This window comes from Octodon degus, unplaced genomic scaffold (genome assembly GCF_000260255.1).
Source record: "Octodon degus isolate 3935 unplaced genomic scaffold, OctDeg1.0 scaffold00445, whole genome shotgun sequence".
NCBI classification, from domain to species: domain Eukaryota; kingdom Metazoa; phylum Chordata; class Mammalia; order Rodentia; family Octodontidae; genus Octodon; species Octodon degus.
This window is the reverse complement of record NW_004525021.1, coordinates 134,774-141,204: the sequence shown is the minus strand read 5'-3', so window position 1 is coordinate 141,204 and position 6,431 is coordinate 134,774. Positions and strand designations below refer to the sequence as shown.

General features: G+C 40.0%; 1 pseudogene; it reads left to right on the top strand.

The window, feature by feature from the left end:
* LOC101589020 overlaps positions 1-5,300 on the top strand; it is a 6,407-nt pseudogene extending 1,107 nt beyond the window's left edge.
* The last annotated feature ends 1,131 nt before the right edge of the window (positions 5,301-6,431 follow it).

Here is a 6,431-nt window from a genome sequence, read left to right as displayed (position 1 = left end):
TTTTTTTTTTTGTTTTTAGGAGGGGATTACCAGGATTGAACTCAAGATGCTCTCAAATTATCACTCATCCTCATAAAAACCTGGAAATATATTGGTATTCCAGAGAGATTAATTAATGTGCTTCATAGCTGGAAAAGCCAACATTTGAATCCAGGCCTGACATATTGCAGAGCCCATAATTTTTGTTAAATTATAATTCAGTATTCATTCATAACCACAGGACAAGATTTGTGCCCTATTTTGTGTCTATATCATACTGCATTCTCACAGAAACTCTGATTCAGGCATTATTATCCCCATTTAATGCTTTGGGTGACCTCAACTGAGTAACCAGAGTGCTATTAGGTTTGACATTCGTCTATTCCTAACAACTGACTGACTAATCAAGGTACTGTAAATAACTGTGCCACCAGGTGGGGTTTCTCCATTGTCTGCTAGAATTATTGTGTGTTTTTGGAGACATTTTGTCAGAGTTCATAAATACATTGTGTCCTGGATTATTTTTCTCGAATTTGAGGTGGTAGATTTCTTAAAGCTCTAATCATGTTATAAAATTGAAGCCAGACTTATTTAAGAATATTTTCACTGGTCTATTGGAATCATAGAAAAAAAAAGTCCATCTCTCAGTGTTTTGAGGTAAAATGATCTGGTTTCTGTGGTTCGCACCAGTTCCTCCTCCCTCTGCAGGATCACTGACACTATCCTGGCAATGGCTTGCCATCCTACAATCTCCTCCACAAGTACCCCATCATCGACCAGTTCTTCAGGTAGAGGTGTTACTCACACTGTGGGGAGCAAACTGTTTTCTGTTTTATGTCCATCTTCTGTATGACTAATTGTTCTTTTTCCTTTAAGGCACAGCATAAAAAGAGTGGTCAACCTGCAGCGACCTGGCGAACATGCTAACTATTAAAAGTGTCTGGAACAAGAAAGTGGCTTCATGTAACTTCCTGAAGCATACATGGAGGCTTGCAGTAAGTTCTCTCCCACTCACCCTCTTTGTTAATTATCAAGAACAGTGCTCAAATATTTTTGTCTAGAAACTGCCAGGTTAAAAATGATAAAAATAAATACCAATTGCATAGCAGCATGGCTTATAGGAAATAAAGAAAAAATGGCTTTGACCTTAACTACTGCTAGCATTCTTGCTTGGTGTGGTGTTGCAAGTTTTACTTTTCCTCTGCAACGACCATTGGGAAGAGGCCTGCCGTCTCCTCCAATCACTTGATCCCTACAGCGTATCTTCATGGTTAGCTCATTTCACTCTTATGGCAGTTGTGTAACACATTTCTTTTATTTCTGTTTAACATATATGAAGCCACAGAGGCTTAGAAAATTATGGTTTGCCCTGGATCACACAGCTTCATAGTGGCACCATGGATGGAAAATAGATGTACTTGTACTTCAGCTGCAGCCAGCCCAGCCTCCAGTGGGATCCTGGGAATTCTTCTTGTGACAGTCTTGGAGGCTTCTCAGTTACACGAGCTTTGGGATGGAATCCATTTGCATGTTATTCATATCAAGCTGAGTAGGATAAACATGCAGTTTTAGAACTTATTTTTAAGGTTGTGTCTAGCTTTGTGTTTTCTCCTAGGTGAAAAAGCTATATCCTATTTTTACCAGTTAAGTCATCATTTCTATGTGTTTCCATGCTTCAACAAGAGTATGAGCTTATGGGGCATGGTAGCACAAGCCTGTAACTTGAGCACTTGGGAGGCTGAACCAGGAGGGTCAAGAGTTTGAGAGCTAGCCAATTAGTGAGATGTGGTCTCCAAAAAATGAGGTGTGTACTTTATCACCATATCTGAGTTACTTTAGTGTGATTCATTGACTTTATGAACCTGTCATTCTGCTTCTTCATAATTCTTCCTTGGTGAGTTTGAGCAGAAAATGTTTTAATATAGAATGTGTTTTGTAACAAAGGGCTATTAATCATATTAGAAATGTAAAAAGCCTATTATTTTAGACCTGTATGTGAAATCCATATGCCTTATACCTTTATACTTTTTATGAATTCACTTATTTCTTCAGATGTCCTTGCAAATGCTTATTTCTATATATTAACTTCATTTTTACATTTTGTTTTTTTCTTGCCCAGTTTATTTCTATAATTTTGGCTGGAAGGATCATGGTATCGCATCTCTCACTGTGACCGTACATATGGTGAAGTAATGACCTGTGCCTTACAAAAAGAAAAAGTAGCTGTCCACTGTCCTGTAAGGTGTGACCAAAGAGGTAAATCCCAGGACAAAGGCATACTTAGCTATAAAAAGCAGTAAGATTTTGTCATTCTAATGAGAAACACGTGGAGTCAAATGAATGTGATAAATAAAAGACCATATACTAATCTTACTGGCAGTATTTTTCAATAACTTAGGCCTGAAAAATGCATCATATTAAACATATTTTAATACTACTCAAGTGACCATTGTTTTCTCTTTTTTTAAAATGTATTTTGTACAGTGTCTCACTATACAGTTCAAACTCATAGTGATCCTCCTGTTTTCAGCCACCCCAGCACTGGAATTACAGGCATTGCAACCACACCTGGTATCAGGCCAGCTCAGCATGCCCAGCTGGCACAGCTGGGGATTGAACTTGGGTCCTTGCACCTGCCTAAACATGCGCTTGGTCTGCTGAGCTATCTCTCCATGCCTATTTTCTTTTTTTAAAGAAAAAAATCACTTCATTTATTACATAATATATGTTGGATGGTAATGTTTAGCCAAAGTGACATGAAGAAAGTGAGCATTATTTACTGCATTCATATTTTAAACATTTTACATTTGATATTTTTTTAAATCTTTAGCAATAATGTGAGTAGAAGAATGTTCAGTTCATGAAAAATAGCTTGTTACATTACAACTGGCAGGGTCAAGTTTACCTCCGTGGCTGATTGACTGCACGGCACACGCGGTCTCTACTTTTGGACGTATAAGGATTATGATTGTGAAGCAAAGGATCTCTGTGCACATAATTCCATAGAAAAAGTATGAGTTTACTTAAAAGTTGATGAAATGTCATTACACTAATTATCTGAGAGCAAAAATAAGGGCCAACAGATTGGTGCCTCCACTATCCTGTCATTCAGTATGACCAGATGAGGAGCAGACTGTCTCCATCCACTGTATACCTGTGTGCCTTCCAGGCACTTCTGACCTGCCATGGAGCATCCCAGGGAGTAATATCACTCTCCTGGACAGTGTGTGAGGTGATTCTCCAGATACTGCAGGAAAGATCCTCCATGCACCAGTGGGAAAGGTAGGTTATACCTTACCACACACTTAAGAGCATGAAATTTTCAGAGGTTCTGATTTTCATGCATAACGAAATGTTCAGAGCTTGTAAATCATTTGCCTTTTACTTAGTAATGTTCATTGACCTAATAGACCAGATGCTAAGCTTGCTGTGTCATGCTCCCCTATTCCACATATCCTCACCTGTCACATCTGTGCACGCCCATCTCCAGGGTTCAGAGCTACCTCAGTCATGGTGAGGGACTGCCACCCAGAGGTACAAATGGAATCTATATGAAAAGGGAGTGTAATAATGAACACCCATACAAAAGGTTGTAAAGTATTACAATTGTCCTTCACATGTTTATATTTCACATGTGTGTATGGTTTCTTAACAGGTACTCAGGTTTTTTGTCGTTGAAAAATGATAAACAAACCATAACCTTTTATCTATTTTCCCTTCCTCTATGTTTAGGTATTCTAATAACCTGTTATTTAGCATTTGCAAGAAGAAAAACTGCTGATCAAGCAATTATATTTATGCTGTCAAAGCAACCCAATTCCATAAAAACCAGAAGGCAGCTGCTCTGTGTATGGAAATTTTCTCAGTTTCTGACTCCTCTCCTCATTATCTTCTCTTGCTGGGACCCAAAAGCACAAGTGGTCACCTTAGCCCAGTACCTAATTCACCAGCATCATCTACTTCATGGTTATGAGGCATGAGTTCTACAATATGTGCCAAAAATCACTCTCGTATTTTGCAAATTGCTAATGCACTTGGCTGAGAATAGTCCAATAGTGGTAAAGGATGGATTAGCAGGGTCTGAACACTCTGATAAAATAAAAAAGACTGTCTCTGAGATGGTCACAATGGGCCTGGATAAAGGGTTACTGTGGCACCACAGTGACACAGCTAACTCATTTAATTCTACAACAGTGGCAACAGAGTTTGAAAATTGAGATGTGAGTCTTTCCAATGATCAAGTGTTTTACCCTCTTTGGAAGAGGCAGAATGTTGAGTGCCATCAGCCCCTGACTCTTCTGCAGAGGCGGCCCAGCTACAGTGACATGGACTTGAAGAGAGCAGAGACTCTTCTTGAGCAAGGGGAGACTACGTGGACAGTGGCTGCCCAGAATTTACTAGGCCACAATGTGCAGCAGCAGAAGCCCAGCAGCCACTGTTACATCCCACGGTCTCCAGCTCTGGATCACAGTAAGAAAGTTTTGGTTTGCAGTACATTTTGTTCCTGGAACCAGCCTAAGTGTGGTGACTTAGCAGTACACAATGATGCATCACAGTTTTGCCTAAGGAGGAATACTGCAAAGGAAATACAATGGAGTCAAACCTTCTCTGTGTGTGTGTTATGTTCACACAATCCCAGGGAACCCATTACACCCACCTTTACAAATATCTCTGTGTTAGTTAATACATTGTGTCACCTTGGATGAATCAGCTCCAGATGTCAGCCTGGGGGCCTAGCCCTGCAGGTGGACAGGGCGCAGGAATTCTGATCTTCACTGTGGAGTGCAGGTCTTCAAAGTCAGGGCAGAAGGAAGAGAGAGGCTTGATGAATGCCACAGCTGCTCCTTCTCTGCTCTTCATTGTTTTCTGCCACCTGAACTATTGTTGTTTGCTTTGGAGCCAGCAGCATATGGAGAGAACCCTCGAGTAACTGTGAGTTAAATAAACCTTTCTTTCTTTTGAGTGTGAGGTATTTGTCCCAGCAACTAGGAAAAAGTAACTAAGACAGTCTCCAAGTACCCAGGTCTCTCACACCAGCAAGAGGCCCACTGTTAGTGCAAGTCTTGTGGTGGCTGGAACACAGACTCTGGCAAGGAAGAGGGCCGGACTCACTGCACACCTGTGGCCTGTGACTCCAGTCAAAGGCACAGGTGCTGGTCCAACCTGATATCCAGGACAGCAAAGATCTGTCTGAAGCAGTGCCACAGACCAATTTGCAGTCTGAAGTAAGTACAGAAGCAAGACAAATATTGGCAGCCAAAGCCCTGGCAAACTTAAATGAGTTTGTACAAAAGGAGGAAGTGAAAAAGAAAGTAGAAATGTGGCAGGTATTTTAATTTAGTTTTATTATATCTAAGAAGGAAATACTTATGTCAGAGCAAAATACATGTAGCTTATTTGTTACAGAATTATTGAGATATATTTGCAACATACTTTCAAAGTTGAGGTGTTTAATCTGTGATGTGTGTTACAGATGTTTTTGTAACATCTGATGTTACAGAAAGGAATGACATACAATAGTTGTATGTTTTCACTTTCATCTCCATGTGAAAGAAAGCACAAGGCACAGTCCTTGGTCTGAACAAGGCATGGATGTTGGTAGATTTTTTCTTGCTAGCTGATTTTTTGTGTGCAACCAGTCCACAGAATATGGCATCAGGACGCAGCCTGAACCACCTCTGACCCAGTGCCTGGCTCAGGGAACCTCACTGAGAAGCTGTTACTGAGAAACTTAAAAGATTTCCCAGAGCTCCTTGGTACTAGTGATGGGTGAGCTCTTTCCTCTCAGCCTCCTCTCCCTCAGATTTGCCGGTCTCAGTCCAGTAGGACCACCATCAGGGCTCAGCGAATCAAATGGGAAAGACCCCAGGACACCAAGGTGATGTTAGTTTTCTCTGAAAGAATACCTTTGAGGTCCATCTTGTGACTTTTACTTAATGTATGAAAACAAGCCTTTAATTGAGGTTCTCTCTGCTTTTTTTTTCTCTCTGTATTTTATTTTTGATCTTTCACTTTTAAACATGCAAATTTGCCAAAAAACTAAAATGAACATTGTTTGAATAGTATGGTGTCACCTATACTTATATTGCACACTTCCACATCCATTACTTTCTGTGATTTTCACACTAGTCCTGGGAGGGAGAAGATACCATTCACTTATAGGTTCCTTGTTCACCTTATAAGTTCAGCATTATAGATGAGATGAAGGATCACAGAGACCAAATGACTTGCTGAAGATCACAGGGCTTGTATCTAGCAGAGCTAGGACATATACTGTTTTTGTTTTCATTTTCCCCTTAGACCCTCAAGTCACTGGAAAATTTCAGGAATGATTGTAGTTAAATAATCATTTAATGTTTTTTTTTTACTTTTTTGAGTTGTTTCCTTAGCCACATAAAATTGGATCTGAAGTGACCCTGTTATATATATGACCTGTTAGAATAGGAAGGAAT